At 41.2% G+C, this 13,334-nt stretch overlaps 1 protein-coding gene across 1 annotated transcript in view; it reads right to left on the bottom strand.

Moving 5' to 3' along the window:
- The window catches only part of LOC311528901 (uncharacterized protein), a gene marked incomplete at its 5' end in the record, with an annotated part of 229,539 nt that overhangs the window by 33,912 nt on the left and 182,293 nt on the right, over window positions 1–13,334 (bottom strand). The gene's annotated exons all lie outside the window — the stretch shown is intronic.

Genomic DNA, 13,334 nt, shown 5'->3' with positions numbered 1-13,334 from the left:
AGGAGCCCAAGTCCCATTTTCAAAAGAGCAGTAGGCATTTGGGACCCTAGGGTTTTGATTACTTGGCAATAAACATCCTGCTGCAGCAAGAGTCAGAGCCTAGGTCGATTTACTCAGCCTTGTGCTATGGAGCTTTAAATAGCAGAGTAGACGTTTGGGCTTGGGCTGGAGCCTGGGCTCTGAGTCCCTGTGAGGATGGTAAGTCTCAGAGCCCCAGGAGCCAGAGTTGACAGGCTCTGAAACTCGCTGCTACTCTTTTTGCAATGCAGACATACCCTAAGTCCCATTGAGTCAAGTGCCTATGTCACTTTTCATAATAAAATGTAGGCTCCTAAATCACTTGTTTGCATCTGAAAATTTTATTCTTAGGCTTCTAAGGCCCAGATTTTTAAATGTATTTAGGTGCCTAAACTGTAATCAGTGGAGGTTAGATCCCAAATATCTTTAAAAATCTGATCCTTAAGTGCTCAAACTCAGTTTTGAAAATGGAACGTAGGGTCTTAAGACATTTAGATTCTTTTGAAAAAAAATTAATGCTTCAACTATCAGTGGAGGAAAACTCTTGACAGCTGTGAAATGGGTACAATACATCACTACTTCAGAGTAGTGCTGTAAAGTTAAATTAATTAGCCCTGCAGAACAATTTGAGATCCTTCGATGAAAAAAATATATATAAGTTGCAGAGCATCATTATCATCTCTGACACAATTTGGCCCTTGACAATTTATCAGGAGCACACCTTGAGCTTGCCACAATATATAAAGCATTTGGTTCCTCAGAAAACTGATTATAATGTGGGTGTTATGTAAAGTACTTACCCTTCTCACATTCAGTGATAATACTGTACTTTTTTTGTCTACAAGGCAGCCTTCTGATATAATACAGTTAGGGCAACAGAGAAAAGGCAGATTAAGAATTGTTTTACATTCTGCGGTATAAAATTTCTAGTTATATTAGCATTTTGAGGAGGATTTATTTGGAGATTGAGGATTAATTCCCACGAAATCATCATACAAATTTCAAAATGTCAACTACTTTGATAGAGCTTACGATTTTATCATCTTATTTTGACAGGCAACTGTGTAAAACAACTTCTGTGTAGAAACAGCATAGAAATACAGAAAGGTAGGATAAATAAAGACAGAATGATCCTCACAGGTTTCCTGATCAGCTGTCTTTTTATTCTGATTACTTGTAGGACAGAGCAGTAATAGACATTTTCCTTTGCACAAAATAATAAGAGCAGTACTTATCGCTTGTTGCCTATAGCTAGTGGCAAAAGGAAATTAGAAAAGTCCAATGAAGCTGAGTAGTAATTAATCATCATACAGTGGGGCCTGTCAAATCAGAGGGCTCTTTCCAGCTGATAATGCTACCCAGCACAATTGAGACTGATAGAAATTAGAATTCTTTTTCCTCTGGCAAAAAACAAAAAGACTAGAGTTAGCACAAATGGGGCCAACTGTTCACTTTAATGACTGCCTGACCCATTTATAGTTGATGTTTGCATCAAGTTTAACTCAAACCAAAATTGAAGAAACATCATTCACTCCTCGAGGCAAAGAAAAATCATAACTATATTGTCTTAAGTTGTTTTCTTTTAACGCAAATGTCTAAACCTGGGTTAGATGAGAAAAAATTTAAAGTTCACTTCTATTGATTAAGTTTGCTGTTTTCCCCGGTGAGAAGGCAAAAAATATTTACTGGGTCAGTAACAGAGCGTTTGCACTCCTTGAGATCAACTGAAATAAATATATTATGTTACATGGGAACCAGAGAATGCTTTCTTTTTTGTTGAGAGAATAAAGGTGACCTCGACATTGTCAAGCGGGTCTTAGAGCGATGAGTGGAATTAGAGGCTGCAGATCTGATCTTGCTCCCATTGAAGCCAGTCGGAGTTTTGCCATGGACATTAATAGAAACAGTATCAGACCTTCGCTTCTTAAAGGGGCTCAGCTGACTTGGACCCCTTTCAGCCACGAGAGATGGAGGATATCCCAAAAGTCTGCGTGAGTTGATTGTGCACAGCCCAACCTACTCTGGAGAAGGTCATCTGGGTGGGTAGGGATCAAAGAGTGTCAGCCACCTGCTGTGTCGACAGGCAAGGAGAAACTGCTCAGGGAGAAGGAACTCATGTAAATAATGATCCCTCTCATCTCCAGGCAACCTCAGTTCCTTTCTCCGTCTCCTGCAAAGTCTCTGCGGGGTATGGAAAGAGAACGGAAGCCAGGACCTTAGTACCTCTTTGGAAAAAACAAACCCAAACCCTAAACCTCTTACCTGTGATTGGGGTTGACAGTCCCGCTCATCACTAATCCCGTGGGAAGTTTGGGGAATTTCTTCACCCACCAAGAGGGGGTGAGGGTGAGTAAGGTGCAAACCCTACTGTTCTTGGCCAGGGCCTCCCAAGGAAGGTGTGTGCTGGGGATAGTTATGAGAAGGAAGTAGGTTCCTTCCTCCTTCACCCTTCCCATCACCATTGTGGAAAGTGGTCATTTTTATCTTCTCCTAGTCCACTCTCTTCTCTCCCACTGGACAGTCTGTCAATCAGCATATTTCTGGTCATATTCAACAGCTCCTTTAATTTTTTTCCATAGCTGAGTGCCTGTACTCCATGGAAGATCTGGTCACATATCCCAAGCCAATGAGGGTGGCAGTGCATATGCTTCGTACTTCCTCTAAAGTTATTTGTAAGTCCCATACTGCCATATGGTTGATTCACTGATAAATATTTTTGCGAAGTCATTAATTTTGAAATGCATGTGTTTCAAGGAAGTTGAATCAATCTCTCTCTCTCTCTCACACACACAAACACACACACACACAGGAAATGAGCTGGTCGCATGGCTAAAAGGAAGTATTCAGGCACATTAATGAAATATTACTGGAGTTGGTTGGAAATTTTAATGTCCCATTAAAAATGGATGACATTTTCAGTTAAATTTTTTTAATCAAACATTTTCTCTCTCTCTCTCTCTCTCTCTTTTTAAAAAAGCCTGAACTTTTTGAAATTTCGTCAAGGAGAGTGAACATTTTCAAATTTTGTCTTTTTTCTGAATTTTTTTTTAAAACTACACCTACATATTATTTACTATTTTACTTTGGTTCCACAGGAACAGTAATATGGTGGCACAGGTCCCTCACCAAAGGCTCTTAAGAAAAGTAAGCAGTCTTCTCATAGATCAGTAACCGGTTAAAAGATAGGAAATGAAGAGTAGGAATAAATAGTTTTCACAATGGACAAAGGTGAATTACAGGGGCCCCACGTATCTGTACTGGGATCTGTGCTGTTCAATATATTCATAAATGAGCTGGAAAAGTGGGTGAACAATGAGGTGGCAAAAATTGCAGACAATACTAAATTACTCAAGGTAATTAAGTCCAAAGTTGACTGTGAAGAGCTACAAAAGGATCTCACAAAACTGAGAGACTGGGCAACAAAACGGCAACTGAAATTCAATTTTGATAAGTGCGAAGTACCGCACATTGGAAATTTGAATCTTAACTATACATACAAAATAATGGGGTAAATTAGCTGTTACCCCTCAGAAAGATCTTCGAGTTATTGTGATTAGCTCTCTGAAAAGATCGACTCAGTATGCAGCAGCAGTCAAAAAAAGCTAACAGAATGTTAGAAACCAATAAGAAAGGGATAGATAATATAACTGAAAATATAATGCCAATATATTAATCCATGGTACACCCACACCTTGAATACTGCATGCAGTTTTGGTTGCCCCATCTCAAAAATATATATTAGAACTGAAAAAAGTATCGAGAAGAGCAACAAAAATGATTAGGGGAACGGAACCACTTCCATATGAGGAGAGATTAAAAAGACTGGAACTTTTCAGTTTGGAAGAGACACACCTAAAGGGGAATATGATAGAGGTCTCTAAAATCATGAATGGTGTGGAGAAAGTGGATAGGAAAGTGTTATTTACCCCTTCACATGACACATGAATGAGGGGTCACCTGATGAAATGAACAGGCAGTCAACCTGTGGAATTCGTTGCCATGGGATTTTGTGAAGGCCAAAAGTGTAACTGGGTTCAAAAAATAATTACATAAGATAATGGAGAATAAGCCCATCGATGGCTATTAGCCAAGATGATCAGGACGCAAACCAACCATGCTTTAGGTGTCCCTAAACTTCCAACTGCCAGAAGTCGGATGACAGGAGATGGATCACCCCCAATTGTCTTGTTTCATTCATTCCCTCTTAAGCTTCTGGCACTGGCCATGGTCAGAGACAGGATATTGGGCTAGATGGACCATTGGTCTGACCCAGTAGGGCTCTTCTTATGTTCTCATTGGTACCACATGTGTTTTAGGAGGCACAAAGGGAAATCAGGCACACAACTTCCGTTGAAAGTAAAGTAATAAATTATGGTAACTGTTCAGGTTACATGGGATGACAGTAATGGAAAACTAAAGAAATTGTATTGAATAAAACCTTTCCCTCTCATATTAGAATGTGTGTGATGTACATATGTCATTGCAGCCAAAAACAGAGGAATGTACCAAATGCTAATTTGCGTTGAATAAAACTCTTTCTGATGTAACATCTTAATACAGACTCAAATATATTCACAAAGGCTCATTTTAAAAGCCAGCAAGTCAACATTATTAAATAAAAAACTAATGTGGTAGACTAGATGACGAGAATAATCAACTTAGTGAAAAATACAATATACAATCACATTTGGGCATGCTGCCACAAAAATAAAATTGTGATAAAATGACAAAAACCATCATGCTTTGTGAGAACTTCATGTTATAAAACCGTAAATTACATTAGAATAAAAATGGCCAAATAATTCTTGTGACAACAGTTGTAAAAAATAAAGAATGGAAAAATGTATTAAGGTTAACTTTTGAGTAATAACCCCTAGATTTCTTCCTTTTCCTTATGGATGTAAGGGTTTCCATACTGTTACCAAAAGTGTGCATGCATGGAGACTTCCGATATATTGTCGTTACGAACACAATGGCTCCATAAATCTGAAGCTGCTATCTCAATGTTGAGCAAGCTGAAGGGAACATAATATGTGCAGATAACAAAAGTAATGGGGAAAACACATCTTTTTCTTTTCATGTTAAGTACAGCATATGCAGATTCATTAGGAGATTTGCATGCTCCTGTACCTTCCTGCTAACATTAGAGTACGTGCTATTTACATATGTCATTGGAGCAAAAAACAGAGCAATGTACCAAATGCTAATTTGCATTGAATAAAACCTTTTATGATGTAACACTGTCAAACATTCTGCTGATGTTTAATCATAACAAAAGGTTAGACATGACAGAGCAAAATGCGTAAGATTGAATCATAGCCAATCTTAGCCTGGTATGATCAATGATGCTTACTTTGATCAGTATAAACAAAATAAATCTCAGCAATTGAAATATTGCCACAACAAAAATGTTATCCTTTGAACACTGAAAATGAAACAAACACAATACAAACACAAGATACCTTTGTTCAGGTAGCCAAAAGCAATAATGGCGGTGCTGTATTTCTTCATTATGGCTGAGATTTACCACTCCACCACCCGCATATAAATAGAATCATAGAATCATAGAATATCAGGGTTGGAAGGGACCCCAGAAGGTCATCTAGTCCAACCCCCTGCTCAAAGCAGGACCAATTCCCAGTTAAATCATCCCAGCCAGGGCTTTGTCAAGCCTGACCTTAAAAACCTCTAAGGAAGGAGATTCTACCACCTCCCTAGGTAACGCATTCCAGTGTTTCACCACCCTCTTAGTGAAAAAGTTTTTCCTAATATCCAATCTAAACCTCCCCCACTGCAACTTGAGACCATTACTCCTCGTTCTGTCATCTGCTACCATTGAGAACAGTCTAGAGCCATCCTCTTTGAAACCCCCTTTCAGGTAGTTGAAAGCAGCTATCAAATCCCCCCTCATTCTTCTCTTCTGCAGGCTAAACAATCCCAGCTCCCTCAGCCTCTCCTCATAACTCATGTGTTCTAGTCCCCTAATCATTTTTGTTGCCCTTCGCTGGACTCTCTCCAATTTATCCACATCCTTCTTGAAGTGTGGGGCCCAAAACTGGACACAGTACTCCAGATGAGGCCTCACCAATGTCGAATAGATGAGGCCTCACCAATGTCGAATAGACTTTGTACAATGAACCACACACTGGGGGCCATGATCCACCCACAGCTTGTGAGTAGAATGTGGAGCAACTCAGTTGCCTCTCTGTGACTAGGACTCTACAGAGTCATAGCCACCTCCAGTACAGGGGTTTGTGGCCATTGGAATCATAGATCTATTGGCCTTGCATGCATAAAACTGTCAAACAATTTCTGCTCAATATTTCTGTCTCAGTATTGCTTTGTATTTAATGAAAAATGGCACTATTAATCAAATAATTTAACATTTTTTCTGGTATTTGACCAGTGCTCACCCCAATTCTCCCTTATACCATCCCTACATGACAGCCTATGAGCTCCTAGCACACAGCCTTCATATGCAACTGGGTCAAATACTATCGACTGTGTTATGCTGGAGGCCAGACCAGATGAACCTAATGGTACCTTCTGGCCTCAAAATACATGTGAGTGGCAGAATCCACTTGAACTGTCACTCTTCAGCCATACCATGCCACACCCAGACCCCAAGTGAATTTAAACCTGGGACAAAACAATGTTTAATCTGGAACAAGAAAATGGGCATTTATGAAAATAAGATGCTCACAAAAGCTGTAGTTACAAAAGCTTTCGTTCTCCACAGAGAACAATCCCTAGGGAAGAAAGTCCAAAGGTGCCAAGAAGAGTGAAGACAAAGCAAGAGCAAAGGCCAAGTTAAACTGGCATACTGCCACTGTCTGGAAATAAAAAATATGCGAGCTTTATTTCTTTACGTTTTTATTTTGTTCATGATCTCCCGGATCATGGCAAAGCTCCTGTTGGCTTCATTGGTACAGGACCAGGGCCCTGATGTGAAATTCACCCCTGTGCAAAAAGCTAGCACAAGGTCTGTCCATCACTGAAGTACTTATCAGTAAATAGAGCTTGACTCTGCACAGGGTTGAACTTCACCCTCTTTGAACATGGAGCTAGTAAATGTGTCTTTAAAAATAAAAATCTAGATCAAATTAGCTATTTTAGGTTTTATTATTATTTACACAATCTGGAAAATAACCAAAAATAGATTTTAATATACAAGTTGTCATATTACAATATGCAGAATACGGACCCTGGACTTCAGGTAAGCAGCCTTCGACTCCCTCAGGGAACTGATGGGTAGGATCCCCTGGGGGAATAACATGAGGGGGAAAGGAGTCCAGGAGAGCTGGCTGTATTTCAAAGAATCCCTATTGAGGTTACAGGGACAAACCATCCCGGTGTGTCGAAAGAATAGTAAATATGGCAGGCGACCAGCTTGGCTTAACAGTGAAATCCTTGCGGATCTTAAACATAAAAAAGAAGCTTACAAGATGTGGAAGATTGGACAAATGACCAGGGAAGAGTATAAAAATGTTGCTCGGGCATGTAGCAATGAAATCAGGAGGGCCAAATCGCACCTGGTGCTGCAGCTAGCAAGAGATGTTAAGAGTAACAAGAAGGGTTTCTTCAGGTATGTTGGCAACAAGAAGAAAGCCAAGGAAAGTGTGAGCCCCTTACTTAATGAGGGAGGCAACCTAGTGACAGAGGATGTGGAAAAAGCTAATGTACTCAATGCTTTTTTTGCCTCTGTCTTCACGAACAAGGTCAGCTCCCAGACTGCTGCGCTGGGCAACACAGCATGGGGAGTAGGTGACCAGCCCTCTGTGGAGAAAGAAGTGGTTCGGGACTATTTAGAAAAGCTGGACGTGCACAAGTCCATGGGGCCGGATGCATTGCATCCCAGAGTGCTAAAGGAGTTGGCGGCTGTGATTGCAGAGCCATTGGCCATTATCTTTGAAAACTCATGGTGATCGGGGGAAGTCCCGGACGACTGGAAAAAGGCTAATGTAGTGCCCATCTTTAAAAAAGGGAAGGAGGAGGATCCTGGGAACTACAGGCCAGTCAGCCTCACCTCAGTCCCCAGAAAAATCATGGAGCAGGTCCTCAAGGAATCAATCCTGAAGCACTTACACGAGAGGAAAGTGATCAGGAACAGTCATCATGGATTCACCAAGGGGAGGTCATGCCTGACTAATCTAATCGATGATGAGATTACTATGATGAGATTACTGGTTCTGTGGATGAAGGGAAAGCAGTGGATGTATTGTTTCTTGATTTTAGCAAAGCTTTTGACACGGTCTCCCACAGTATTCTTGTCAGCAAGTTAAAGAAGTATGGGCTGGATGAATGCACTACAAGGTGGGTAGAAAGTTGGCTAGATTGTCGGGCTCAACGGGTAGTGATCAATGGCTCCATGTCTGGATGGCAGCCGGTATCAAGTGGAGAGCCCCAAGGGTCGGTCCTGGGGCCGGGTTTTGTTCAATATCTTCATAAAATGATCTGGAGGATGGTGTGGATTGCACTCTCAGCAAATTTGCGGATGATACTAAACTAGGAGGAGTGGTAGATACGGTGGCAGGTAGGGATAGGATACAGAGGGCCCTAGACAAATTAGAGGATTGGGCCAAAAGAAATCTGATGAGGTTCAATAAGGATAAGTGCAGAATCCTGCACTTCGGACGGAAGAATCCAATGCACCGCTACAGACTAGGGACCGAATGGCTAGGCAGCAGTTCTGCAGAAAAGGACCTAGGGGTGACAGTGGATGAGAAGCTGGATATGAGTCAACAGTGTGCCCTTGTTGCCAAGAAGGCCAATGGCATTTTGGGATGTATAAGTAGGGGCACTGCCAGCAGATCGAGGGAAATGATCGTTACCCTCTATTCGACATTGGTGAGGCCTCATCTGGAGTACTGTGTTCAGTTTTGGGCCCCACACTACAAGAAGGATGTGGAAAAATTGGAAAGAGTCCAGCGGAGGGCAACAAAAATGATTAGGGGTCTGGAACACATGACTTATGAGGAGAAGCTGAGTGAACTGGGATTGTTTAGTCTGCAGAAGAGAAGAATGAGGGGGGATTTGATAGCTGCTTTCAACTACCTGAGAGGTGGTTCCAGAGAGGATGGTTCTAGACTATTCTCAGTGGTGGAAGATGACAGGACAAGGAGTAATGGTCTCAAGTTGCAGTGGGGGAGGTTTAGGTTGGATATTAGGAAAAACTTTTTCACTAGGAGGGTGGTGAAACACTGGAATGTGTTACCTAGGGAGGTGGTAGAATCTCCTTCCTTAGAAGTTTTTAAGGTCAGCCTTGACAAAGCCCTGGCTGGGATGATTTAATTGGCGATTGGTCCTACTTTGAGCAGGGGGTTGGACTAGATGACCTTCTGAGGTCCCTTCCAACCCTGATATTCTATGATTCTATTAAAAATACATAAGATGCAGAAAAAGTCCTCCATTAAAAAGATGAGAGAGGTAGACCCCTGCTATTACTTATTAAATGCACAGATGTTAAAAAAAGCAGAAAGGCACAAAATAATAACATCACAGATGAAATCAAAAGTATTTTTATAAAAACTGCAATTGCAAGTCTCAGGAAAAATCATCATATTCAAACAGCCCGAGAATTTAAATCAGTATGCAAGAAGTTATTTAGGCCACTGGAAGATAAAATCATACATAAAACTTAAAATAAGCTCCCACCCCCCCATCATTCTCTTCATCCCTTTGCTCCAACTAAGTTATAAGAAATCCAGCAAATCATTAAGGGTCTATGTCAGCAAAGCACTCACACACATGCTGAAGTCCCATTACCTGAAGCGAGTGTACACACACATATTTAAAATCAGGCATTTTCTTAAGTACTTTGCTGGATCCAGGCCTCGTAGTAAATTAGCACCAGTATTTGTGTATCATAAAAGCATGTAGCTCGCCTTCCAGATTTTGAACACAGAGGAAAGCACTTAGAAACCAAAACCACTTGATCCTAATGACACCGAAGATACAACTAAACCTACCAGAATTTTGCTACGGAAAAAAATACAAAAAGAACTTCCCCCCTCTCCTCCCCAAAAAGCTGCCTGACACCTGGGGAAATTCTATCTTTCCTAACATAAATTGCTGCTTTTCTCAGCATGATTTTTCCCATTTTCCTCCTCCCCTTCTCAATCTGCAAAAGTGGAATGCTTGAGAACCATACAAAGGGACTTCCATGGGATTAGCAGGAAGGCGGGCGGATAGCAAGGTGCTAGCACTGGCTTCCATCTTAACAACCCAGCAGGGATATGTAGCTGCAGGCTTCCCTCTCGCCTCATGGACATAAAGTGAGGAGTTGGGGTCTTTATCTGATGCAGATGAGATTCTGTATACATATAGCATGCACTTCCTTTCCCCAATACATTTTGTTTTGAACTGTATGTTTTGTTAGCACTAAGTGATGTGGCAGACGGGCAAAGTTGTAGTAAAGGGAATGAATGGAAGCCAGTCTCACAAGCCTCTGTTTGCCCACCAGCTGCCAGGCCACCAGCTTGCATTCCTGAGTTCCACGTGTCATAGAAAATCAGGTCCCTCCTCAAACCGGACTCTTTTTCTCCAGTCCTACTCATCATACTACACTGTACCTTAGCGTTAGCTAGTTTATATTGCTAGAAAAAGACAGAACTAAAATAAAAATGAAATTTTCCTTTCGGAATCCATTTGATGGTGACGTTTGCAGCATCTGAAAGGATACATTTACACCAATTGGGTCTATCTGAATACTGCCTTTCCTTGAGCACATTGTTATCCAGTTCCCTTGAAAGCAACATTTCATTTACATATAGATTGAACCATTCTAGGAAGCAATTTTACGCATTTGTCTTAATATTTTTCTCATTAATATCACACATAGGTTAAATTCCTTCAGTGGGTAAAGACACACCTGAATATCTGGCAAAATTTCTAGAGTTTATGTTTGCTTTGGAGGTATTTAATGGGAGAATAACAAATATCTTAAGAGGTGTGGAGGATTGGGCCCAGGACTGAACTCACACATCTGACTGAAAATTCTTATTAAATGGTGGAGTATTTTTTAAAACAGCACATGCTTCAACACCATTCCCTGTTAAACACTGAATCATGCAGGTTATTGGGTGATACATGTAAATGTGCTTGGGAAAAACAAAGCAAAGCAAAGCAAAGCGCCTGCAAGAGAAAACTGCTCTTACAGGACTCAATTCTGCAAAATGCTGAGCACTGCAGCCCTGATCCAGCAAAGCACTTAAGCAAATGCTTAACTTCAAGCAGCTGAGTAGTGCTATCTGACTGTGCATGTGCTTAAGTGATTTGCCAGATTGGGGCAGACTGCTCAGCACCTTGCAGAATGGAGCCTGTGTTTTCTGTGTGTCTTATTTGGAGATTGGGTGTAGGATTCAAATTAGTGGGAGGATTAAGGGGGGGATGGAGGGGGAAAGCCCTCATGATAGCAGGGCCAGGCTAAGCAAACATTTCATGTACACACCAGAGAAAAGATGAAAGGAAAGCAGCTGCCCCTTCCATGGTCAGAAATTCTTATCTTCTGACCTAACGTTTGTTGGTTTGTGAAAGCATAAGTGGTCTGGATTGGCGGAAGGTTCAAAGCAATTTTTTTTTAATAGATAATGCAATCAAAAGTCAGTCTATCTGTTGAAATATTTAGAAGAACAAGATATCACTTTGACCTCCCTACACCTGCGACCTTTGTGAAAGACTTTAAGAAGTGCTTTATGCTTGTTTATGTTCTTTATCTTTAATGGGCTTCTGCATTTTTCAAAGATTAACATTATGTGAAGTTCTTTGAGCAAGGAATACATTCTATAACTTTTAGTCAGCATTCCTATTTCGTCTGCAAGGGAGAAGGCATATACACAGGTATACTGTCAAAACATAAATCAATACAAAAGCCACTAGGTATCAGCGTGTTGCTGTACAGAAACTTCCAACTCCAGTCTGCGATCTACCTGTGACTGTCACAGATCAAAAGCATTAGGTAATGAATGAGCCCAAGTGACGTACCAGATGCAGAGTAAATTGTCAGACACTGGTAAAGACAGACTTTGCTAAAGGAAAATTTCAGTGTATTTGTTGTCGGTGGGTTTTGTTTTAAACAAATTATGTTTTGATAGGTAAATGTTCTTTTCAAATATGAATAATATAAAACAAAGGAAAAAGGAATGAATATATATTATTAAAGAAATACCGGTGGAAATGTCAACATTTTAGTGGCAGTCCATGATTCTGAGATTCACCTATGGAGGTCAGCCATGTGCCTGTGAAAAATATGAGCTGAGATGAGTTTCTGTCATGTGGACTTTCTATAGGGTCCTGGACTCATGTGATTATGGCACTGGACTGGGCTCTAGGAAACGAGCTCAGTTTCTGGCTGTGCCACTGACTCCCTGCGTGACCCTAGGCAAATCACTTAATCCCTCTGTGCCTGAGTTCCCCATCTGTAAAATGGGGATAATAATGCTTACTCTTTATTATGACATGGTGTAAGTGGATGAAGAGTGCAAAATATTAGTCTTATTAGTTCTAAAAATGTGCCCAACTCTCTTATTAACTGCTCATGTTGTTACTAATTGTGTATTCCATGTTTCCCTTTTATCCAGATCAGTTCTAAATGAATTGATTACACTATGTGCTACTTTCCATCTTAAATTTCAGTCCATGGTTCTTATTTCTAATTAATCGTTAGAGAGAACTGTTTGCTGGCACCAACCCATTGCGTTCATTCTCACTTACCTGCCCACCTTTTCTAAGCCGTATGAAGGGAAGGTAGCTAATCTTTTTACACAGTGCATTATCTGTTAGAAGGTCTGGATGTCATTTTGGTTGCCCTTCTGCTGTCCTTGTAAGTTCCTTGTCATTTGAAACAAGTAAGCAAGTGACAGCACTTCAGCGCATACACCAAGTTTGCCCCGGCACAAACAAGCACAATTTCCTCTCAGCCCATTTAGACCCTACCCCAAATGTAACTCCCACTGATGTTAAAAGGAACTACTGTGTTTGCAAGCATGGAGAAAAAGAGGACAAGCATTCGAGCTAGCATCACCTGGTCATGGTGTGCATTTCCTTGTTCGCCTTTTGCACCATTCTTGGGCTGGATTCATCCCAGCTCTGATAGAGAGCCAGGTTCAAGTAGCCTGTGGCTCTGGTATCATGGGGTTGAGGCTTGGTTTGATGCATGACTCCAAGAGCCCTGCAGCAGCTGGAGAATAGCTGGGATGTAGGCCCTCCCCAGCCATGCCGCTTTCTGCCCTCAGCATGCTCCTCTCCTGTATATCGTGACACCAGAGAAGGAGTAACTGCAGTGGAGGTCCCCTGCACTGGGGAGAGGGGCAGTGCAG

The sequence above is a fragment of the Lepidochelys olivacea genome (assembly GCF_965140295.1).
Source record: "Lepidochelys olivacea isolate rLepOli2 genome assembly, chromosome: 12".
Classification (NCBI taxonomy): Eukaryota; Metazoa; Chordata; order Testudines; family Cheloniidae; genus Lepidochelys; species Lepidochelys olivacea.
Note: the sequence above shows the minus strand (reverse complement) of the source record. Positions and strands in the feature narration are given on the sequence as shown.